At 44.7% G+C, this 26,476-nt stretch overlaps 1 protein-coding gene across 1 annotated transcript in view; it reads right to left on the bottom strand.

Moving 5' to 3' along the window:
- Tcerg1l (transcription elongation regulator 1-like) overlaps positions 1 to 26,476 on the bottom strand; it is a 187,879-nt gene that overhangs the window by 93,633 nt on the left and 67,770 nt on the right. The window lies entirely within an intron of this gene.

Genomic DNA, 26,476 nt, shown 5'->3' on the forward strand with positions numbered 1-26,476 from the left:
TAGAGTCACCTGTGATTGACCACTCTCTCCAAAAAGTTCCATTGCAGACATCTAAAGCTAATACTTATGGTTGGCTTCAAGGAGGAACGAGGCATGAGGATTATTTGAGGAAAGTAGCCTCAGTGAGACACTGATGGGGTATGACCCAGCACTGCCAAGTTTTCCAGCCCTCCAGACTGCACAGCAGCAAGGCGGACAAAGAAAACATACCACTGTGTGTGATACAAGGCCATGACAATGCCAAGAGATGTCTAGCAGGTTTCCTGATTCATATTCTCTCTCTCTCTCTCTCTCTCTCTCTCTCTCTCTCTCTCTCTCTCTCTCTCTCTCTTTCTCTCTCTCTGTCTCTGTGTGTGTGTCTGTCTCTCTCTCTCTGTCTCTCTCTCTCTGTCTCTCTCTCCCTCTCTCTCTCTCTGCCATCCCCCTTCTTCCTACCCTTTCCTTCCTTCTTATCTTCTTTCTTCTTTCCATTCTCCTTATCTTCCTTGCCTTCCTTTCCCTTCCTTTCCATTCTCCTTTCCTCTCCCTCTTTATACTTCTGTCTTCCAGCTTTGCTCACTACTCCGTCATGCCCAGGCTACAAGCATATTTTGCTTATTAGTAATAAATTATATCTGCAGTCAATAACTCATTTTCCAAAAATTAATTTGGGAGTGACAGCGCACAGCCTCCCACATGAAATCAAGTAGGCCTTGCAAACTGCCAAAGCACCAAGTCGTTATTCCATGACGGGACCATTTTCTCATTTTCCTCCAGTCAAGATTTATAGTTTCACAGGAGGCACTGCTAGGCACCTTCATGTCTGAATCAAAATCACACCTCCAAGACATTGTTCCAACTCTGCTGTGCACAGAGAACCACCTGTGGGGCCCTAAGCAGAGTCCTTTCTTCACACTGGCATCCTACACATCTAGGGATGCTGGTGGGGCAGGGGAAAAGCTAGAAGACAGCAAGCTTACCCTTAGCTGCAACCAAGAGGTCAGCTCGGCCTCCAAAAAGCCAGGAGCCACTTTGGGCCCTCAGAGAGCTGGAGGTAGAGCTCATGTTGCAGTAGTTGCCTCAGATCAGGAACATACACGCTGAGCCTCAGCCCCACTACATCTACCATGCCGAAGCTTCCTGTTTAACTTCCGCTTGGTGTCCCGAGTCCAGGCTATACCAGGAAATAGATTAGCTAGAACATATTCTGTTTTATAAGTCCCCATGATAAATAATGTCCCCCCTGCTCAGGATCTCTTTAGTCATCTCCCACAATGAGTTCAATGAAGGTCAAGTGTGAGTTGGGAGAACTAGAGGTCTAAGCAAAGAAGTATGAAGAACAACAAGCAGCTTTCCTGTATAGACAGCCTCATTTGCTACCATGAGAGTGGGATTCAGACCAAGAAGCAGACACACACAGGAGCACCAGAGGCACAGGCTATGACTCTGATGAAAGAGCTATGTGTCAGAGCCATAAAGCCTCCAGTCACCAGATCAATGGGGCCTGAAGCAGAGTCCTTTCTTCACTATTGCTGAGAAGATCTGTGGGCCCCTAGATAGCTTTCTTTACTCCAAATTGTAAAATGAGGCAACTCTAAGGTTTGTGCAACACACCATGCCTCTGTAAGTTCACACAAGGAGGCATCAGAAGGAAACTTCTCTTGCCCCTCAGCTCCGTGATCTCTGAAGAGATGCCAAGTCTCTAGGTACCTCAGCTGCCCAACCTGGAGAGACCGTGACCAGAGTGCCTCTCAGTCCTTTTCCCATAGGATTGCGTGGAGCTCAAGATGATCCTGCATCTTTAGTTTTGCTACTCTTAGCTTCAATTACCTAATCCAACTTGAGTCTGAAAATATTCAATGGAAAATTCAAGAATCAAAGAATCCATGTTTCTTCTTTCTGCTGTTCTGTGTGACAGGATGATGTCCCAAGCTTCCAACCCAGAATTCACTGCTTTCTGCAGCATAAATGCACCACCTGCTCTTTAGGCTCTTTCACCGCATGGTAGCTCTCTCAGTTGTCAGAGGGACCACCAGAAAACAGTGGCACTTATGTATCCTCCTATTTTACTTAGCAAGAGCCCCTCCCCCCAGATTCATGATGCAGGCAGTTTGGGTGTGACAAAGAGAAGTAGGTAAGTGTTTCCTTTAAGATAAAATGAGAACACTCTCTGTTTAAAAAAGGAAATTTGCCAAACTGAGGTTGCTGGGATTGGTGATAGGATTATGATTTCATTCTAGAAAACAGAAATCTATGCCGATTTTACTGTAGCACCTCAAGCTGCAAGTTAAAGCCACAGTGCATTGGGCTTAGCCAAGAGGAGAAAGACTTTCTGCCCTTCTACCCTCACCATTCCCTTCTCTTACTTTCATATCACATGGGGTGAGGGTTGGGGGGATAGAGGAGAAGAGAGCACAGGGATGGTTATTCAAAACTAGGGGCACATGAAAAAGCCATCTGGAAAGCCATTACTTTGAAAGCTAATTAAAATGTAATTAAGGGGGAGGAAGATGGCTCAGTGAGCACAGCACCTACCACGCAAGCATTAAGACTGGAGTTCTTGTCCCCAGAACTGATGTAAATCCATCCCAGTGTGCAGGAGACAGAAATGGGGGATCCCTGGGACAAGCTGGTTACTTAGTGTCCCTAAAAGTTAGGTATTCCAAAAGGAGAAATTTCATTGAAAATTAGACTTATGTATATACATGGGGATGGGTGAAATCATGTTGTAGATTAGAAAATTGTCTTTCCTGGCTGGAGGCTCATCGTCAGCACCGCTAAAATCCCCTGCTGAGCTGGACCTTGATTTCACTTCCAGTCCAGAAAAGCTCCAAGATTAAACCTCCTGGACTGTGTGACACACACATGAGGTACAGGGACGGTGTCCACTCATCTTCATCCCCTTGGTGGATGAGAATGACTGTCTCATACCTGGGCTTGGGCGTCAGACCCCACTTTACAGACTGAACTTGTGTCTGCTGCTTCTTCTCGCCCTTCCTTGCTAACTCTGACTCAGACACAAGGTTCACATTCAATCTGCAAGGCAGGGACAAGAAGGTGCTGAAAGTAATGGACTGTCCCTTCCTTAAAGTCCACCATTGGCCTGCAGTTGATAGTTTTGACGTTATCTTCCAAAGGCATGATAGGAAATTCCATTGACCTAGTCAACAAACATATGGGAAACTTCTTTCACCTTTCCCACATGCATGATGGGAAACTTAATGCATCTAGCTCAAATACCTGATGGGAAACTTCATTCATGTTGAACAACTATATAATGGGAAATTTAATTCAACTAGTCCACACGTATGCTAGGGTGCTTCATTCATCCAGCCAGCTTATATTCACTGTGGGAAACTTCATTTCCTGGCCCAAATGCATAATGGGATATAATTTATCTAGTTCACATGCATGGTAGGACACTTCATCTAGTACAAAGGAATGATGGCAACCTTCATCCATCTAGACATCGTACACTGAGACATTTCAGTCAGATCTATATGTTAGGCTTTACCCAGCTAGTCTATAACTGTGTCCTTCAAAGTAGAACAGCTGACCAAGACATGGGAGTCCAGGCTATCAGAAATGTTTTCAGTTGCCCTTTGAAACTTCCCAACTCTACTTTGTACATCCACAAACCTACTGACAACACCACTGTTCCTCTGTGAATGTGAGAGAGAAACCACAGATGATACAAATACCTATGCATTTTATTAGAGGAGGGCATGTATACTTCAGGCCTGAATGGTTTGGATGGTTAGAATGGGCCATGGGTGCTGGCCTATAGAATGTAGGGTAGGCTATAAGAGGAAATATACCATACCCCCTGATATACAGATGTACTTCGGACCACAAGACTATAATCATTCACTTGCCAAAACACCCCTGTCTTCCCATGTGGAGCACACATCCAAGCAAGCTGTACCCTAATCAACTTCCAGCAGACTAAATTAGAAATGAGAACCCCATGTTAGTCACAAGTCTATAGTGTCCCAGAGATGAGAGGGGTCCTCCTGAGGCCATTCTGGAGACCAGAGGAAAGAGACTGTACCAATTTCAACTTCTGGAACTAGAAAAATGCACAGGGCATAGAAGAAAGGCAGAGGTTACATCTGTAACCTCTTGAATGTAAATCATTTGGCTTCCAGGGTCTAGAAATTTCTGCAGAAAGTAGATATAATCTGGATCATAATTTATAATACCAATTTTTCTATTCTGGTTGGGACAAGATACTTGTAAATTCCAAGAAGCCATTTAAAGGTGATTCTAGGGGTTGGGGATTTGGCTCAGTAGTAGAGCACTTGCCTAGCAAGCACAAGGCCCTGGGTTCGGTCCCCAGCTCTGAAAAAAAAAGTGATTCTAGGGAGCTGAGTACTTGGGGTTAGAAAACTGCAGCAACAGTTGGGACTCCAGTCAACTGTCTATACTTCAGTATCCACTCCTATGTCCTCAGGAAAATGTGATGAATTGATTTATATGACAGGTATGGTTCCATGGTCCCACAAACCTTTGTGTCTCCTGCTTCCAAGGCCCCCACCTAGTGTGTCTGCTAAAAATAATCCTGGGAGTACACCTACGTGAGAATTCATTTCCACAAAAGCATAGGGTCATATACTGGCTGTGCTCTTAGAATTGGTTAAGAAAAGGAAGGAAACAGAGACACTGTCCTGGGTGACCATGCTCAGTAGGAAATCCTGTGGCTTCCCAGGCCTTTCCTGGTTTCACTGCAGCAAGGGCAACTCTGGTGTGGAAAAACCCAGCTGGTGCCAGGAAACCTGACAGGTTCCTTCCTCAACTGTAACCAAATTCTCTCTTCAGACCACAGAAGTAAAGAAAGAATTTGGTAGCAAGAGCCATCAAGTGCATGCTGATAGATTTAAAACTCAGGGCTGGACAAAGATCCCTCTGCACCCTTTATACAAACCACCTTGAATTTCCATTGTAGTCTGATGCAGCCTGAGTATCACCCCATCTATAGATGGGAAATCTGGAGCTCAGAGCAGATATGGACAGACTGCCCACGGTTACAGTGTAAGGAAAGAGGTGAATCAGCATCGATTTTTGCCTAGTGTGACACAGTCAAGTTCCAGTATTTGCACACACCACCACTTGATCTAAGGGTACTGCTGTTACTGACCCCCAGATGCACCACCAACCACGTCTATGATCTGAAACCCCACTCCCACTATAAATTACCCATGGATTCTTCTAAGCCCCTTACCTAGAAGGGTGCTCACATTGAATTCACACAGCCCCATGGGGAGCTGGAAGTGCATGGCTAATGATAGAAGGGTGTTTCTAAGCTGAAGGTAGCATTTTAAATTGGGAGCACACCACCAGATAAGCATCAACTGCTGGGAGAAAAATCTCCTCAAATTTTATATTTCACCAGGAATGGAAATGTTTAGTTGAAGATTCTACAGCACAGCTGGAAAAAGCCTAGCTCCTTGTGAAGGCTGTGTCCATGGACAGCAGGGACTCCAACCAGAATGTCATCTAGGCTCCACAGTCATTACTGTGATCCAGCCTGGGACAACAATCACCTTCCAGAGTCACATGTGGAGACCTGCATTCTAACTCAGCTCTCAGAAAGATGCTCACTTAAACGGGGGGGGGTTGGGGGGGGCTTTCCTAATTGCTGTTCCAAAATACCCAAGCAGAGCGATGTCAGAGGAAGCATTTGTCCTGGCTTTGATTTGAGAATGCAGTCGATGACTATACTGAAGGCATGACACCAGGAGCAGCTTGCAGCTGTGACCACAGGAGGGTGGGGGCTGCCTTTCCAATGTAGGTGAATTAAGAAACAGAGAAAAGACAGGACGCAGGCCTAGACTATGTGTGAAATCTATGGCCTGGCTCCCAGAAATCCTCTTCCTCTTTTTAAACCTTACCTCCCAATGTTTCAAACCAGAAGCTGCAGCTGGGGACCAAGTTTTCAAACACACATAGGACAATTCACATTCAAACCACAATGATCTCTGCTCAGACAGAATGGTTAGGCAAAGGAGCTGAGCGCGCACACGCGTGCACGCACACACACACACACACACACACACACACACACACACACACATACACACCACTACACCACTGGAGCCTTACAGAAAACTGCTAATAACAATAAGTCATCTTGACCAAAGGTTTACCCTGCTCTCCAGTGGATCAGAAACAGGAAAGCATCTAAAGAAAAGAATATGCTAAAATAGCTGCAGGGAAACATGAAGTTATTTTCCATGGATGACCACACCTTCAAGAAAAGCAGTGACCAAGCTTGAGAGCTCAGAGTAGCATATTGCCTACTTGTTCAGAAGCATGGGTAGCCACACTCTGTGTGCCTCGGACTGGAAGGCTCTCCCTGGTACATGGCATGCTCCAGGGCAAGTGAGCAGATAGCTTTGGCCTTAGAGCAGCCTGGAGTAGAGGTTCCATGTCCTTCAAATCAAGCCTGGGTCATCAGTCATCAGCAAGACACATGTTCACTCTACTGAAGTTTAATGCTGAAATATAGATCAGGACTACATCTGCTAACAAAGCCAGACAAGCTAAGCTCCAGATTCAGCGAGAGCTCCTGATTTAAAAACCTAAGGTGGAGAGCAATTGAAGAAGACACCCAACATCAACCTCTGGCCCCCATAAACAAACAGGCTGCATACATGAACATGCACACATACACACACACACACACACACACACACACACACACACATGCAGATGTGGATACACACAGCTGAATGTGTGTGACCACAACCCTGGAAAGAGCAAATACCATGCATTGCTGGAATATTCTAAGCAGAGAAGGAGAGCAAGTTAAGACCAGACCTAGAAGAGGACGCTGTAGTAGTCAACCACTAGCAGTGTGCCTGCATGGCACCTAATGTTTACCACAGTTGCTCCTGGGTGTCTACATTCTAACTGTCCCCGCCTTCTAGAGACAGATCCACTCTTCCTCAGCATCCAGGCTGGGGCTGAATGATCACTAAAAGTTTCACATTGTCCTAGTGGCCCCAATGTGCTCCACCTACTTGGAACACAGACAGTATGACATAACATGACTGCTGTGAAAAATAAACTCAAAAGTATAGAAGACATTGAGTGTGGACACAAAACAGTCGTAAGTGAATTAGACAAGTTGCCTAAAAAGAAAGACATTTAAATTGGGAATTCGGGAAGTCTGGGAAGAGATGATTGAATCCTGCACATTGGAGGGCTGTGATACAGCCTTACATGTTTCCAGGGCACTTGAGTGGAATAGAGAAGTGGGTGGTATGGTCTGTGAGCTCCTCTTAGGATGTATTCCAGAGCTGAGTGGGATTTTTTTAAAGCATCTATCAATGTCCCCTGATGTAAGGAAAACTTTTAGTCAAGGTTTTAACTTCTGACTTTCTCACTGGGAAAATTGGCTTCGGAAATAGCCCTCAGTAAGGCTATGACGCCAGTGTGTGTGGGTAAAGTTTGTGTGTGTGTGTGTGTGTGTGTGTGTGTGTGTGAATGAACACATATGTGTGCTGTAGGTATAGTCATGTTTCCATGTGTAAGCTTGGCCTGTTGGCCTGTTGCTCCCAGGTCAGCTGCCAGCACCACTGTGGGTGGGAAGCTACTTGGTTATACAGGGATCTTGGTGTTATGGCCTATGTTTCATGTGTCCTGATGTTTTTACTCATCCTCACTGATCTACACAACTTCGGGAACCCCTTACCATTCACCCTTGAGTATGGGCTTGGAGGCTTTAGGAGGCTGAGTTGCCAGAGGCAAGATGCCCATCTCCTGATTGCTGGAGATAAAATGAAGACTAGGCCTGCTAGTTTCCAACCACAGCCCCTAATGAATCTTGGTCTTGTGTGGGTGCAGAAGGCATCCCACCCACCACAAAGCCTTACCACACCAACTTTCCACAGGGCCCTTACAGCAAACATGTCAGCATCTGCCACAAAGCTTACTGGAGTAAGGTGGCTTTCAGAAAAATGTCAAGAGAACTATTTCCCTTCACAGGCTCCTCAGCAAACTGGCAATGGAAGACCCCATGTTTATCTCCAGATCTGTGGTCACAATCAAGCCACTGGGGGACACAGGCCTACCGTAATCGCAGAAGGCCCAGTGAGATCTTTGTCTCAGGCAGCCTTGCCATGTAGAGCCAGGGAGAAAAGATCCATTCTGAAGCAGTCGTTTCCTAAATGGATTCAGCTGACACAAATGAATGCTTTGGGCCAAGGATCAGCTTTGTTACAAGTGTTCTCACTGAAGGGATAATTCACAGAGCCAGCCTCTCCGTCCATCACTGTTGTGGCCAGGATCACTGGGAGAAGCAAGCACGTAGCTGCCTCTAGGACCCTCTCTTTACCCACGATCCTACACCTTCCCTCCTCCAACTATTTCAAAGGACCTCTCCCTTCATCCACAGCCTCTTCCTCCCTTCTATAGCACCCTCTCCTCCTTTATATCTCCCTCCACTCTCCTGGTACTCCAGGACTTTCCCTTCACCCACAGCCCATCCCCCTCCCAGGACTCATGCCTTTTCTGTGTCCCTTTCCCTTCCATGTGCTTTCCTTCCACTGACTCCCGCCGTGCCCATCTCAGGCCCTGTGCTCCATCCTAGCTGTTCCATGGACCCTTTGCTTCCTGACTTCCCCTCCCATGCCATTCATCCGTATCTGCAGAAAGCTACAGGTGAGACACAAGGGCTATGATCACTTTGGCTTTCGCCCTGCCCCTCTGCCCTTTCCCAACCTCATCTCCCATTTACTTTGGCTGGGGCTATAGGACAAGGTGCTCTCCAGACCTGGCAAAACAGAAACAAGATTGGCCTCTGAAGGAGGGTCTCAGAGGTCAGATCATGATGAACCTTCTCAACCATAGATTTGCCAGGCAGCCTGTGGGAAAGATAGTCATATCATTTCAAAAAGGTCAGTGCTAGGAGTGGCCTGTAAGTGGACTCTTTCATCTCTAAAGTTTCCCCTTTTCAATCCTATAAAACCCGAAGGTCCCCAAGCCACACACATAAAGTACTCTGATGGAGAGACTCCAGCTCTTTAGTTGTTCTGATTAAAGAACAAGTCTGCTCTAGAGAAGCTGATTTTATTTTATTATTTTATTATTTCGTTTCATTTCTAGGACCCCTTTGTCGATCCCAATCTAAGATTTTGGTGTTGAAAACCAGTAGGGGTTTTGGAGTCCTATACCCCAACCCTTCTGTCTGGGTGACCTTTCCTCTTTTCTCCTTCTCTCTTCTGAGACCTATACCATGGCTGTTCACCAAATTTACTAGGGCTTAACATCTACTGGCCACAACCTGAAACTTGGGGTTTTGGTATGCCATATAAACTCAGCTTGGCTCTTCTGTGACCGGCCTTCATCTTTTTCTTTCACTGTCCTCTGACCTCCAGAACAGAGGCCTTCTGACATTTGTCCTGCGCACATTCAACATCCACATACCAAGGCAAGGTTCACTCTAAGAGTGGCCTAGACTGATATCCTTGTCCAGACCATGAATGTCATGGGTTGGATAGGTTTGGCCCCATAGACTCCTTTGTTTGAATGCTTGGCTCATAGGGAGTGGCCCTATCAGGATGTGTGGCCTTGTTGCAGTAGATGTGGCCTTGTTGAAGGTGTGTCACTTTGAGATCTCATATATGCTCAAGTCTGGCCAGTGTGACACAATCTCCTCCTGCTGCCTATGGATCAAGATGTGGAACTCTCAACTCCTCCAGCACCAAGTTTGCCTGTACATTGCCATGCTTCCTGCCATGGTGAAATGGACTAAAGGTCTGAAACTGTAAGACAGCCCCCAACTAAATGTTTTTCTTTGTAAGAGTTGGTTTGGTTATGGTGTCTCTTCACAGCAATAAAACCTCAACTAAGGCACAAAGTCTTCTGTTTTTGCCTGCAGATTGCTGGAATTTGGGGACACCAGTTCAAGTCCCCAATCATCCATTTTCAGCCACTTTCTGGTTGTTGGATATGGCTTATTACCAGAAACTAGCCTCACCCTTACCCTGCCCAAGGTGACTCCTATTTTTTGTTTTATTTCTCCACTTTAGGCTTTACCACTGCAGCTTGTAAGGCTAATTTCCTAAACCCCCTCTTTCTCACATGCTACCTGGCTAATAACTCACATCTGTATCAGAAGTAGAACACTTTACATAACACGACTGGCCGTAGACCTTGGGCCTCATCCATTCCTACACACCTTTGGTTTGTCTTAAAACAAACCTCAAGGTGTTAGTATGCCTGTCATCCAGGGTCTACACCCAACACAAATTGGATAATGCTTTTGACTGGTCAAATATCGCTGACTCATATAATTCTATAAGACAGAGTAACGAAAGATCTGACACCCCACCTTCAAATCTCTTTGCTTTCTTCACTTCTGTCTCATGTACTCCTCCATTTTAGGTTTTACAAGCTCAAATGGCTAAACCTATTTCCCTAAACTCTCTCTCTCTTAGATGCTAAACTGGCTAATAAGCCCTCTCCTTTTCAATACCAGAGCATATTAAGTAATGTTAGTAAAATTTCCCATACTGTTTAAGCCAAGATGCTGGCTCTGAATGGGTTTTGCCTTCCAACTTCAGACTCACAGGTTTGTTCTCCAAACCCATGTTCTGGGTTAGGCTGGTCCCTGACTCTAGCTGGGAAAGGAGAGTAATAGAGCACAGTTCTTACCACAATTTGGAACTGGATAGCTAACATTGTTTAGCAGTTACTCTTCAGCAACTCTGAGAGATGATACTGCTCCACCAGCCACTTATAGACTCAGCTTCTCTGAGCTGGGACATGGGATTCCTTCATTTCTCTGTCTTACTACCTGCCTAGGCCATAGGTAACATTTCCTCCTATAGCCATATTAACCGAACTGGTGTCTTTTTTTTTTAAGGGTCTAATGATCCATATCTGATTTTCAAAAGTGTAGATTCCACTGGGACTTAGAATGCCCTAATGGGGAATGGGATTACTTTACCACATGACAGAATTGATCTTCAGCAGGAAATACCCTTGTAGTTTGATACCATGTAGGCTGATAGGCCTCATCAAAATGGAAACAACCATGTGACTTGGCCACAGTCTTTCCAATAATATCATTGAAAAGAGAAAATGTCATGTGACTTTATCACCATTTTCTCTAAGGAGAAAACACACCTCCAAGGTATTCTTTGCTATGTTAGTGTTTGTTGATACAGTTTCATCCATGATACACTTACTGGCTTCTAATGAGAACCAAAGAGTTTTCTTGGCCATGTTCCTCTAAAACTGGCATAGTAACAAAGGAAACCAATGCTGTGAGATCCACAGGTCCCAGTGGAGACTCAAAGGATAAATTGTCAAGCTGTAGACAAGCTGTTGCCACTGACAGCTTCTTTGGTAGGCTCTGCTGGGTCTCAGTGCCTAACATTTCCACCTCGTATCTCCAGGCCACTTTCCCTTGAGATAAAATGCTCCCACACCCCTTTTACCGCATATTTCTGCCTTTGTTTCCGCTCACTCTTAATAAGCTTGCTAAAGATCTTAGTTATGTTTACATTTCACAACGAGGACTATAAAAATTACAATTCAAACAAACAATAATGTTTGAAATCTTGGCTTATTAACATTGTCTTACATATGACTAAAGTATGTAGACTACACGTGATTAGGGTTTTTACAACATGTACTACATGTACAACATGTAATATAAAATTAACTTGTCAGTAAATGCTCATGTAAACTAAAGTTGTTAACTTGGCTCAACTTCACTTTGTTTACAATAAAACTAGAATTAAGGGGGGAAGAAAAAATACTTAAAATACTGATAAAACACAAATCATATATATATTTAATATGATCATACAGGTTTTAGGTCCACAGTCCCCACTATCATGAATACACACACCCGACACAAATGGTAGTGCTGGTGACATTGTCCAAACAGAAGGACTTTGGTCAAGTAAACAAGTCTAAAGGCAAATACCCTGAATTCTCAAGGAACCTCCCTTAACTTTCTCCTAAAGGTCCCCTACCTTGGCCAAGGATACCTAGTTCCCCATCAATTCTGACAGCCTGTATCAGCTCAGATCCCCAACCTACTGACCGTCATAAAAAATCTGCTTGCTTTTCCACAATTTTGCTCCTCTCTGCCCAGAAACATCCAAGATGTGTCCTTGTTAGCTTGATCCACAATAATTGTTTCTTTCTACCCACAAAGCAGTGTAATTCAGTAGCTTCCCATACCATTGGTATAATAGATAAAATAGAGATGTCTAAGTGTCTAAGTATTAGAGATGATCCTAAATCTTTCTTTGGAACAATTAACATGAGGTTTTAATTGTATAATTCTAAAATCTGCTTTTAGTGACAAGACATATGTAATTATACAGTCCTTGTCAGGATGTTATCTCCTGAATCCTCATCCCAGTTCTGGTTGCCACAGCATGCTCCCAGATGTCTGAGGGCATAAATTAACTTTAAGAGGTGATTGTGTCTACTCCAGGACATGTCTTCCTATCAGACAATCACCCTCTCTTATATCTTTTTACTACATGTAAATGAATGTATACATAAATACAAACATGTTAAGGATATTTTTAACCACTATGGTGACTTTAAAAACAAACAAATGAACACAAGTGCTTTAACTCTCTTCTGAGTTAAAGGACTGCCCTCTTTATACTGATGGCTGTGCTGGCCTAAAATGATTTAAGCTGAATTTGTTAAATGTGAATACTCCTTCACAAAGAGGAGATGACCAGGCCATCCCAGACAGTTTTATACAAACAGAAGGAAAAATGTGTGTGTGTGTGTGTGTGTGTGTGTGTGTGTGTGTGTGTGTGTGTGAGAGAGAGAGAGAGAGAGAGAGAGAGAGAGAGAGAGAGATCTGTCTGTGTGAATGTACAGTGGCCCCACACATACTGAGTAGACTTTGCAGTGTGACTGCTTCAGTAAGCCACACTCTGTTATACCTTACCAACTTTCTGGAAATAAGCCCAGTACACCCACTGGTTCCTAAGGGTGAACTTAGATGAAATGTTACTTTGGTCTGTCATTAAAACCTGATGAAAGGGGGATAGATATTGCTTAGATCCCCCTCGCCCAGGAAGAATATTCTCACAACAGACAGTAAATTCATTTGTTAATGCTATTGTGTCTCATGGTATTAAGCAACTAAAAAATAAGTATGAAAACAGAAATTATTTTAGTAAAGAAGGATGTGTGTGTATGAGGATTAAAATGAATATATGGCTTCAGAGTGAAAAAACGTAGAAATCCCTTGAAAGTTATGAAAGTCGAGTAAGTTATTTAAGGCATATAAAGGATAAGACTTAGAGATGAAATATGTGGCATTAAAGTTCTAAGGTCAAGGATCAATAATAATCAGGACTGGCTAAAATGTATTTCTTGTCCAAGTTTAGTGAATGTCAGATTTTTAAAATATTATACAGTAGTTGAAAGTACCAAACTAGCATGATTCATCTTCTGGATGTTAAAAAAAACATGCTAATTCAGTTAGAGGGATTAACAGGAGAATATTTTGCCTCTTGCCTTCCAAGATCACTGAAGTCCCAGGGGACTGTGCTCCATCTCAAAATGTCCCGTAAGTGTGAACAGTCACCTATTCTCTTGTTCGGGGAGGCCATGGAGACCCACTCAGTGAGTTCTAACCAGCATCCTGCCTGCAAAGGAGGTCAATACAGAGGAGAGATTTCCTCAGTACTTCTGAGGGAAGCCACAGTCAGGCCACGCAAGACCTTACACAATCTCACAGATACGGACAACTCAGGGCTCAGGGAGTCAAAGGCTCCTCTCAAGCCCAAGTGATTCCTTGAGGACCAGATCCTCAACTGACCTTGGCAGTGCAGAGACAGAAATTAATTGGAGCCACCTGCATGGTCTTAACCACCCTGCAGGAAAGTATAACCAAGATCAGAATGATCCATATGTTTCTTTAGCTGTTCAAGGAACTGCAGTCTTCAGACGTTATGCTTAGCAGTATGAAATGTTATTTGGACAACTATTCCTCAATAATGATTCCAGATATAGTACAAGACCTCAGCTGTACTGGCAGCTGCAGCATCTACCCAGAGCTGAGGAAAACAGGCTTTTCTTAAGGATGGCCAAATCTAAAGATGGTGTTTACCAACTGTGGAATACTATCGCTTTCTCAAAGAGTTCTTCTCACAGGTATAATGTGTCTTTCCAAACCTTAATCACCCATGTTCCCTGATTTAAAGAGCCTGTCAGATACTCTGTCACCAAGCTCAATGTGTTTTGGAAAGTATTCAGGATACCAAAGTGATGTCCCAGAGACAGTGCGAGAAGATTGTATGAAAGGACTCAGTGGGGTTCTACTTGTCTTTGAAATTGTCGTTTAGATACCAACTTTGACTTTTTAAAACAAAGCTTCCAGGTGCTTCTTCCTCATGCAGGAGTCTAATGTAACAAGCAGCTGCTTGTGGTTACCTTATCCTGCTACAAGCCTCTGCTACATGTCCAGCCAGCTGTAGGATTACATTCCACCTCAGCAAATGAAACTTGCATTAAAACTTTTCCTCATCCCCTTTGTTTCTTACTGTTCCCCACAAGGCTGTAACACTCACTCCCTCATGAAGGGAAATCTAAGAATACATGTGATTACCAAATGACTGTGTCATATTCTGTATCTCTGTCATCTGTAAAGTTTTATCATGGACTCTTCGATTGACCCTCCTGGGACACATTCTAACTGATACGCAAAGCAGTTAAGAGCTATCTGCACACACCAAACTTCTAAATGCAGTTCAGGTGAACTCCTCTTGCCACTCTGAATGGTTTTTTTGTTTGTTTGTTTGTTTGTTTGTTTGTTTGTTTTAGGACACACAACTAAACAGATGGACTAAGGCTTCTCTCTGCCTCACCAACTTCAAGGCCAACGTGATTCTTCAGCTGTGGCAAAACTTCACAATTAAGGGAGACTGGATCTGACCACTACTAAGGATGGGCTCTGTGATCTCCTTCAAGAGCAATGCTTCTTCTGCACCAACAAACCCAAACTGGTTTGAAATGGGGCTCAAAGATGAGAGTACCAGATTATAAAAATATTCAGTTTCAGTCTGCAACCAAATCATGACGATTATTTTTTAAGTTTCTTTAGGAGGGTGTACAGGTAATGCCACAGTCCACTGCAGCTGATCAAGTTAAAACTCTCCTATATAAAATTAACCTAGTGTGTGCCTGCTTAGATTCTGGGGGGAGAGTCTAGTCCTGTCCTCCATCATCCCCCTCCACAGGAGGTAGCTAATGAGAGAATATGCTACCTTCCCCCTTTTAAAATCTGTCCTTAGGGTCTGACGTGAAGGGTTAATGACCTAAAAGCCCCAGGAGGACTGAGAGGCTCTGGAAGGAAAGTTGACTTGACTGACATTATCTGTGGAAACTTCTGATCAGGGTCTCCACACACTAACCCTGCTGAGAACTTCCAGCCCCTTTTCCATCCTGTAAAACCCTCCATGCCACATGAGCACAGTGTTGCTTCCATAGAGAAAAGGTGGCACTTTAGATGTTTTATTTAAAGAACAATTTTACTTTTAGAGGTTTCTGTCTGCTTTTTTTTTTATATATATAAGTTTCACACCACCTCCATCAGTGCTAATCTAATATTGAGGACCTATGGAGGTCCAGGTCATAGCTGGCTCAGTGATCACCTCCTCAAAGTCCTCTTGCAAGGAATTGTCGAGACCAAGGGTTAAAAAAAATAGAAATAAAATTACCAAGCTTGAACAATCCTGGTGACTCATGGTACTTTGTGTAGACTTCTGGAGTGACCTTAACAACCCATGACACCTTATACAAATGGACAGTCTTACGAAAATCAACTCAGCCCGAAAATCAACTCAGCCCGTAAAACTTTCTACTTAACAAGATAACGTGATATCCACCTGCCCCTTAGTCATGGGCCCTGTTTAGGATCCCAGGACCATAAGGTTAAGTAACTTCTCCCTCACTTTGGTTGTTCTGGGAGCTCTCTGTTTCTCTCTGTATATTTCAATAAACATTCATTGCCCATTCCTTCATGCTTTTGGGAAATTCTCTTACCACCAGCTGCACCATCCTTCTACACACCCTTCTGCACAGTGTCCCTTCTAACCAGTATCCCAGTCAGAGCAGGCTTCTTTCATTCTTCTTCCTTATCCTCAAGAGCACAGGGCAAATTGATCCTTAGCTCCTCTTAACCCTTGCTGTTTTCCCAAAGTGACTCATTCTGAACTCGTGCAAATTTACCTAAAAGAGGCTGGCAAATAAAACACAGCCTAAGAAATCTAAGTATGTCCCAGAAGCCAGTCAGAGGAGACTCTCACATGATTATCTTGAGGAGTTGTAAAGAAATGCTACTCACCCTACAGAGAGCATCCAAGACCAAAGATGGGATTCTAATCTTGTCCAACTTGACTCAAAGACATCTACATCTCTGGAAAGTCTTATAAAATACCAATTTTCCTTCATGGCGGCCAATGGTTCTATCATGTCCTGAGAAAAAATTTCCATTACAACAATGGCCAAAAGCAATGTGCACTTGTGTGTGTGTGTGTGTGTGTGTGTGTGTGTGCAGAACCCAGACAGAAGGCAGAGGCATGAGAGCCAGCATTATCGTTGATACCTGGATTTGGCTGGGATGGAAGTGGTTTGAACAGAGGCTTTAGAGTAAGGAGCCAAGTCACCAGACCATCAACAGAGAAATAAACCATTGTGTTTATTTCCCAATTCCCCACCTTGGGCGGGGTAGGCTAAGTGGACATTTTGTCTCCAGGTGCCTCCATTGTCCCAAGATCAGTGTGGGACAGGAGTTCACAGTTATGACAGCTATTGAAAACAAAGTGACCATCTTGTGCTTTCTGATAACCTCCATGCCTGGCAGAGTCCTCTCTCACATGCCACCTTTGGTCACCCCTAGCTCCTGTTCTCAGAGCTGTTTAGAACAACAGTTATTGCCAGCCACTGTCCTTTCTCTCTGGGAGCAGATATGCCCATTAGTACTATAGGCGCCTTGTCTAGAGAAATTCCTTTACGTCTAAGCTTCAGTTGCCTCCAATACCATACATGTTGCAGACAGATGGAGCTAGCAAACATTCCCTGAGGGAGAGAAGGCTGAGTACTATGAACGATGATCAGTGAGGTAGCAACCCTAGAAAAGAAGGTGCTACAGGCCACAGACTGCAGAGTGAATGGGTTGCAAGCACAGTGAATGACTCAAGGAGAAGTGAGCAGTTGTGAAGTGTAGCTAAGAGGCGAGTAGGTGGAGCAGGCTGCTGCAGATGCCTGAGTTCCCCTCCCCCACCTTTATTGTATATCCCTCTCTCCTCTCCACCATCTACATAGTCTACTATCCTATGTGACATGTTCCTGCTTTCTGGGAAATACATAGATAAATGTGTCTAGTCCAGTTATTGGGATATTAGTAAAACATACAGAGTCCCCATCCAGGTGGGCTAGTCTTCTGGCCTTCACTGCCTTTTGCTCTCAACTCCCCTTATATCAAGCCTCCCTTTTCACATTGAGTGTGACAGCCAAGTGACTGGCTCATGATGCAGACAATCCAGATTTCAGACCCAGCTCTTTCCACTTCCAAGAAACCATACACCAGTGTACCTGACCAGGATATGTCATGGCTCCAAAGGGCTTGGACAGTCCCAGTCCTCTGGCTTTGCCATTTACAACATGTACAACTTGTCTCATAGGGGAAGGCCAACTCTACATGACAACTGACACTATCCTTGGTCCATTCCATTGTCTTGGCATCTCTAATACCCTGGTATCTCCATTGCAACAGAGGCTTCCTCTTTCACTGCCTCTCTGTAAAGACGTATACCCTCCCACACGGTGCCAAGCCTCAGCTTCTTTCCACATTAAAGGTTTCATGCTTTCAAAACCAGTACTGTGTGGGCAACTCTTACACATTTATAAGATATAGCCTGATGTTAAAGTAACTCTTATTCATCTGATGTAATTGTTGTCTCCAAGGCTTACTGCCTTCATCTGCTAACCTAGGTCTAGTTCTAGAAGCATCTAGCCTCCATACACTCTTATCTAGGTCTAGAATGTTTTCAGCCTCTGAGATTTACTGCTGAATAAGCTCACCCCTTTCTAGTTCTTTCTAATCTCTGGGTGGCTAATACTAGCTCAAACTCCTCTCCAAGCTGATTGATTCAGTCTTGCTTCATTTTTAGCCTCGCCTGAATTGCTCTGTTTGACTTCAAACTAACTCTAGCAATCTGTCCTACTCTTCTGGGTCCTTCTCATTCTCTGGCTCCTTCTTTCTTTACCTGTGTCTAGCTTGTTCTCTCTTCAACCTGTCTCTGTAAAACTACCTCCTCCTCCTCCTCCTCTTCATCTTCTTCCTCCTCCTCTTCCTCCTCCTCCTCCTCCTCTTCTCCTCTCTCTTCTTGTGAGAGTTATGCATATCCTATTCTGTCACACCTTTGTCTGCCACTCAATTAGACATCACTTTCAAACATGGATGCTTCCTTCTACAAACTAACTTACCTTCATTGTTTGAGATGAAAGGTATGTGCTAAGGGCATGTCTGTATTCCAGCCAGGGAGAAGAAAGGCGTGTACTAAAGACTGAATCACACTGTTGTTGCTTTAGTAAATAACACAATCTTGAGTTTCACAGTGTGATCAAATATCCTGCCTCAGCCTTAGCCCTCTTCAGCCAAAGATTCCGTGTGCTAACCCTGAGAAAACATGTTCCTATTTGCATATTTAACACAGTAATGCTAGACTCTCATTAAACAAGCTAATCATCACACATAAAGGGTCTTAGACCAAAATATCACACAAAATCTTTGCTTTTGTCTTAAACTTCATAAGTCAGGCTTCCGTTGCCTGAATTTATTTCAATATTTTTCATCTTTCAAGTTCCCGCAGTACAGCCCATTAAGTTCTCAGCACTCAATGGCTTTTCCAGTTCCAAGTGCTCCAGCTCAAAGTTCCACATGCTTCCACACAGCAGCACAGCCAGGTCCATCACAGCAATACTCCACTCCTGGTACCTATTTATTTTCTAGTCTCCTTTTTGTTGCTCTGATAAGACTCTCTAGCCAGAGCAATTTTGGGAGAAAAGAATTTCTGTGTCTTACCAATTCAGGTCACAATCCTTCAGAGGAGGAGCTGAAGCGCAACGCCAAGCAGACTGGGCATTCCCACATCAATCATCAGTTAAGAGAATTCTCCACAATCCACTCTGATATGGCAATTGCTCGGTTGAGAGTCCCTCTTCCTAGGTGACTCTGCTTTGTGTCAAGTTGAAAATATCGAGTAGCCAGAACAGAGGGGTCTGGGGATCAGAGTTGCAGCTTCTACCTCTTTCTTATCTACATTCATGAAGACAGTGGTTGAAGAGTGTGTTTTCCTCCATGTCTTAAATCTAAATACCCCACTGGATTGCCTAGAATTTGCAGCTGAAAGAACATGCAGTTTCTGGTATTCAGTGCTTGAGTTTAAAGCAAGCATACTGTCATTTCCAATCCTGGGCAGTTTAGAGTCAGTTTGAGCAGAATGCATATGAAATTTTTATCAGAGAAATCATCTCTCTTTCAGAGGCAAATTTCATTGGTGTTACTAACTCTACATTTATAGCTCTTTAATTTATAAAGATCCCTAAAGGATTTCTTTCCTGCTAATTTTTCAAATTTCACCATAGGTTCTTCTTTGATGTGTAGTCAGTGGAGTCATGACTATGCAGAGGCTGTTATCATTCTGACAAAAGTACATGGCCGGGTCAAGGAAGAGCCCACTGCAGAGATAGTCAGGAAGGCCAGCACCACCAGCAAACAGAACCCAGGGCTGTGTGTGTTCCTAACATCAGATAAAGAACACTACAAGGGAGCCCTGAGGGCGGGATCAAGGAGGAAGGAAGGCAGTGAGGGAAAACCCAAGAAACAAGGAGACAGCAGCCTGACCTTGCCATAAAGAAGCCAGAAGCTAAAGACAGTGTGAGGCTGTAGGAAGGATTACTGTGACATGTATCTAGGGCTGGCACCCTAGGAAGGATTACTATGGCATGTATCTAGGGCTGGCATCTACATTTAAAACACTTGAGCTTGTGCTCAAGATTGTATTTGTTATCACAGCTCATTACACACAGACTTCACTTCCTCTGAAATGGTGTGTCAGCTCCCATCTCTCGAAGGGACACTTCCAGGAATCCAGTGCTCACTGACCAGCCCCTACATTCTTCTAAGACAAATGAAAACTCCAGATTTGCCTTCATGGTGCTCTAAAAACCCAGCAGAACTGTGAGCTCCTGAGTGTGGTAGATTCCATATGGACGTCTGGGCTAATGGCCTCACCATTCATGTGAAGTGATGAAAGACAGCTGTAGCCCTGGGGGGTCTTTCCCACTTCCTGTAGTTCCCAGGGATCTTCACCTTGTTCCTATGGAGAAAGTTGTAAGCTAACTTCACAGTCCACACAATGACCACATCCCTCCTTCCAGAAAGTGGCCTGTGACATATTACACAGTCAATACAGACTCCTTTACAAGTTCCAGGCCATTAGAATGGCTGTGTCGCCACAGCGTGCAAGCATTAGCACATCAAAAACAGCCATCCATCAGAACAATGAGCCAATGGTGCATGCTTGGGCATCCTAAGGCCCCAATGTGACAAACGCTGCAAAAATTACCCACAGATATTTCCATTCAGACTGTGACAGCTGCACTTTGGTCCATGTGTGATTCCAATGGGCCTAAGTCTAAAAACTGTCGTCCTTCTTGCCCAGCATGCTTGTCCTCAACACAGTATGTCCTCACTGGGCAGATAGGAAACTCAAGAGCAATCCAATCTCACCACTGCTGTGATGTTCAAGAGGCTAGTAGGGCCTTGATTCATAAGGAGAACATTCTGGACAGGTCCTCAGCATGCAGAGCCTTCCCCACGTGAGCCTCACTGAGAGCTGTCTGGGTGGCCACTTAGGACAACATTGAGTCCCTGCAACCCTAGACATGACTATTCCCATGGACATACCCTTGATGTCCTCCTGGCCTTTCTCACTGATTGTTTCAATGTAGAGATTTCCCCCTTCCATGACAGAGCTCTCTGGAGGTCAGAGGAGATACACTGAGGCTCATTGTCAACTATAGGGAGTGGCTGCCTTCCCACCCCAAATCTCCAGCCAGCTACTTTATTTTATTGACAGAGGTGACCTTGACTGGATCTTCGTAAGCTGCATAATCCTTGACAGGCCTCTCCCTAAACCCAAGTTCTACTCCTCTCTGAATTACCAGGATGGAGGGACAGACCGTCAAAGATTGTCATTCCTTCGAACAGAACTAGAGATAGACCTGGGAGGCCACTGGGGTGATTCCCATGCTTCCAGTCAGTGAGTCCGACCACAGGGACAATATAAGTCCCAGACATCACAAGCATTGCTCTGGGACACACATCTGCTTTGGGAACTGCTTTCTAATGCACAGAGACACCAACTTGGAAAGCTCATTTTGCCAGTGAATGTGCTCCCACCTGGTGCAGCCCCTGACCCAGGCCCCACAGACCTGTGACTCTAACTCACTCCTATTGGATTTTTGTCGGCTGGTTGAGAAGGTTTCAGAAGAGAACTGAATGGTTCCAGCACATTAAATTTGCCTCTGCATGGCTGAGGAAAGCCATGGCTGATAGCAAAGTCCACAGAAGAGATAGGAAACATCATGTTAAATCTAGAGTCACCAGCTAGGGCTGCAGACCAGAACCTAGAGAAGACAAATGTAGTAATCTTGCAGGCATATCATTCTACAATGCGTAGAGATAGGGTAGGCACAAGTACTCCTCATTTCTCAAAACCGATGGATTCTAGGTCAGCATCTGAGAACACAGTGCCTCATGTCTGCTGCTTAGCAAGGGTGCTTTTAACTCAGTATAGGACCTAGTCACCATCTCATTCTAATAAGCCAAGAAGCACACTAAGGGGTACCCCAGCGCTGACACAACAGCACTAAGGTGCTCACCTCAGTATGCCCATGCTCTGCTGGGCAGAGTATAAAAGGAGGATTTCATATCAATGCACAGCCATGAACAGTGTTCATTGCCCCCATGACCTTGCAGCAAATAATTTTTAGGTTAGTTTTAAGATGAACCCTGGTGCCTTGCAACGTGTTTCACCGTTTATGTCTTCGCTTTACATCATCTTAATGAGATGAAGTATCTTGAAGAATACATGTCTCCGAGAGGTGCACCCTGGATCCCATGGGAAGCTTCTTTTAAGACTCACTGGCCCCATCATTGCTCAGTGGAACTCTAGGTGTGTCGGACACAGGTGCCCACCTCCCAGAATGATGGCATGATCCGGAAAGTGATGGCTGGCACTTCCAAGCCTTCCCTCAGAACCACCAAGACTGGAATTCCAGCCACGGAAATCAGCATGCAGAAGAAGTGGGCTCTCTGCTCTGCAGAGCACCGAAGCCCATTCTCATTAGGCCGCCAACTGAAGGAGGTGGAAATAATCAATGCAGCAGCTGGTGTGTGAGAGAGGGTGGGGGCAGCCCACAAATGCAATTCCAAGCTATTCAAGGTAAATTAGCCACATAGTAAATATATGTAATCAAAAATAATTATAGTTTAGAAGTTTAAAAGCACAGGCAACAAAAACTAGGTTCATTTTAAACAAAGAGGTATCCTGAGCTTGCCTGGGGCAGATGGACAGATAAAGAGCTGTATTTTCATGTTTGTCTAAAACTTACGAGGGAACAAAGCCTTCAGCTTCCAAATCAGGATACGGAAGCCAAACAGGAGAGAGAGGTTTTGTCATCTGCTAGTGTCCCTCAGCAGAGAGGGAGGAGGCCTGTGGCCAAGTCAGGTGGATTCTGGGCAATGAGGACGGCCCAAATAGTACTCACCTGGACAACTAGGTCTGTTTTGTCTCTGGGCAAGCTTTTTGGCCCTCACTGGCCACAGGTGGGTATGATATTTCATTCAAAGATATCATCTTCCATGGGGAGTGGCTAATGGCTGAAGAAAAGGAGGCTTTCTGTAGCAAGGGGTTTACTGCTGCAACTAGAAGTAACCAGGCTTAATCTAATTCTATCCCAGCTCTTGAACCCTGGAACCACTCTCTCTCCTGAGCCTGTGAAGGAGGGGATCTAGTCTTCCCTCTCCTGTGAAGCTGCAAACAAGAACAGAGAACTCTGGGAATGCCATGAGGTAGGCAGATGTGGAGGGACTCTGTCCCACCAGAGGCCTCATGCTACCCACCCACCCACCTACCCACCCAGGCAATGATACCTCCCAGAGCTGTCCCCTCTAGAGCCATTGGGAGAAACTTGTGCACACTGAGGCCACTTATGGATCCAGCATACAGACTCAACCAAAGTGCCAGGTAAGGTGAAGTGTATCAGTTAGACAAGCCGCTGTCTCCATGAACTGGCCATTTAAGGTTGAATGGATGGCCATGCTATAGATGTGAGAATGAAGGTCACATTTTTATGACCACAGAAAAGACTACCTACCACATTCATTAACATATTCGTCACTTACGAGTGATGTCACCTTTCCTTGTTTTTTTTTAAATAGATGAAAAACACTTTCTCAGTTTCCATCAAATATTTAAATTTTAATTTGAGTAATTATCATCTGGATGGATGATTTGACATAGCCTGGAAGCAACTGTTGAAGGCTGCTCCTGTTCAGAGTTTCCAGGCTTGCCTACCCAGCGCTTACCCACCCTCAGGAGTCCTCCTCCCTCCTTCTCCCCCTCTCCCTTCCCCTCCACCCGCCCCCCTTAGCACCTGACTAGCTCTGTCCCCTTCACCATGTCTACAAGCTGACTCCAAGACAGGTGATTCTGGTTTGCTAAGGCTCCCGTCCCTGTCAGTACAATCTATAAGTACAGCTGAAGACTTATGTAGTGCCAAGATTTCTTTGAAGCACAAGAGGAGCAGCCATCCTGAGCTGTCCCTGAGCTGAGTAGATTTTGAGCAGTATTTGCTATGATGATTAATGTTTACAGTCAACTCAAACTGGATTTGGAGTCACCTAGGAGACACACTCTTGGGCATGTCTGTTAGAATGTCCCCATAGAGGTTTACTGAGCAAGGAAGACTTATTCTGAATGTAGGCAGCACTATCCTATGGGCTGGGGACCAAGATAATAAAATGGGATGAAGGACAAAAGCCATCTGAGCAGCATGAATCATTTCTGTCACCTTCCTGACTCTGCTTCTGGACTCACAGTGACAACACCCTCCTGCCTTCCCCCTTCCCTGTGGACTGTATCTTCAAAGTGTGAGGCAAAACAAACCTTCCTGTAAGTTGTCTTTGTCAGGTATTTTGTAAGATAAATGAGGAAAGTCACCAACACGTATCTGTCTCCTACTGGTAACATTCCAGGGGCCCTGGCAAGATCCCAGCCACCTGCCAAAGATCCAGACAGCACAGTGAATGGAAACTGCCTACCAAGACACAGACACTCCTAGATAAGCCTGAGGACTCTGCTGGCCACCATCAGCCCAGTCACTACCTTGAAAGTCTCTGGTTGTTTGCAAGAAGTAGTGACATTTGTGTTCAGGGGTCGCATCTTCTGTGACCTGTAACACAGCAGAGCTAAATGCTGGGGACAGTTGGGGGTCCAGGGAAAGAATGTCTATTTTAATCAGAGCATATAAACCTAAAACACAAATTCAAATACTTCAATTGTGACCCCATTTAACCTGGCTGGGGTTAAATGCATTTCACTACTTAAGAACACTTTTATAATTAAACCATTTTGTAAAGAGGACAGGGCTCTCCTTGCTTAATTAAGCATCTGGTGTTAGGCATGTCCGTTTTGTGCCTGCCTGAGTCTGTGTTTGTGTCTGCATATGCAGATGAGGCGGACATATGTGTGTACCCTGGGCCATGCTTTTAAATATTGACCTTCATTTTCGTCGGCACTTCTGAAATTGTCATTGTTAATGTTTAAACATATGATGGAGAAGAATCCCACTCACAAGGTACTTAACACTCATTTATGGATTCAGCCACTAACCCTGAAGCAACTCCTGTGTGGGCAGTGTGGCTAGAGATCAACAAGACTGACATCCCTGAAAGCGAGCTGGGACATAGTCCAAGACTAATATGGGAAACTTCACCTTGATTACAGTGTGGCACTTTGGACAGTAATGAGCAGCTGGGTCAGGTGAGGAAACCAGGTCACAAAAGATAAGGATAGGAAACCCAGGCAACAGAGCCAAGCTTCTCACCCTGGAGAAGAATGGCCAAAATGGGCAGCTGCCCAACAGACCCAAGATCAAGATGCTGCTCTCGGGCATCCCATTTGTGAAGCCATCATAAATCACCTGTGCACCCAAGACTAATGCCAGCACCTGGCACTCCACCACTGGACAGCCAAAACATGACCATGGGTTTGGTGGCACAGGTCTGTCACCCTAGGATCTTAATAGACTATGGCCACAAGATCCTAAGTTTGAGGCCCGTTCAGGCTACTGAGGGAGTTTGAGGGCAGTCTTGGAAACAAGGTGAAACCATACCTGGAAACGGAGTTAAGAAGAATTGGGGATGTTGCCTAACATGCACAAGCCCTAGGTTCAATCTCCAGGACCGGAACAAACAAACAAAATCATAGAAACAAAAACCCACAACTCCCACCATCACCACCCAAACCATGACAGCTGAGAAGTCCTGGCAAAAGCTTTAAAATGTATGCCTTTCATTTTGTGTACATTGAAGTATATAGAAGAATCAATTTTCAAAGAGAAGCTGTCAGGTTCCCATCGAGCCTGAACTTGGGGGTGTAGCAGGCTCAGAGTCTGTTGGCAGAAGTGACTGCCAAGAGTATTATTGTACAAGGTATCTTGCTGTTGATGTGCAAGAATACCACACCACAGATGCCTTAAAAAAATGAAAGATTTGGTTTGGCTGATGGTTCATTCCATGGTGGCTTAGGGTTGATGTTTTTCAGGCTGCTGGTAAGGTAGAACACCAAGCAGAGATCTATAGGAGACAGCTTCTCATCTTGTAGTGGCTAAGTGGGGGATGGGAGGAGGGACAGACAAAGACAGGTTATGCTCTTTAAGGACTCACACTCATTGCCCTAGTCCCTCCAAGCAGGTCCACTTCTAGTTTCTACAACTTCCCTCAAATGCCCTCAGTTGCAATTCAATCAGAGCTTTGTCAACAGCTGAGAGACCACGTGATCCACTCAGCTCCTGAAGGCAACCTGTGAAAATCCAAGCCCTGGGGATCATGGTTCCAAATCAAACGACCTTGGGAGCATCTCAGGTCCAAATCTCAGCAAGCAGGAAAAGCCCCTCACTCCTATCTCACCTCCCTCCTTCCCTCCCTTCATTCGCAAAGGTAGGACAGGGCAGCAGCAGACCCTCATGTGCAATGTTCCCACTACATTACTTAAGCATAAGGTAGGTACTTCTGTGCTATCACTTGGCATAGCACTGTACACCCTGGGGAGTTGCTTTTTCAAAGGCTTCACAGAGCAAAGACTTGTAAGAATCTCTCTTTCTTCTCGAATACGGGAGAAGCAAATTGATGGTGACTTTAGCCTCCACA

This window comes from Rattus norvegicus, chromosome 1, assembly GCF_036323735.1.
Source record: "Rattus norvegicus strain BN/NHsdMcwi chromosome 1, GRCr8, whole genome shotgun sequence".
Taxonomy (NCBI): domain Eukaryota; kingdom Metazoa; phylum Chordata; class Mammalia; order Rodentia; family Muridae; genus Rattus; species Rattus norvegicus.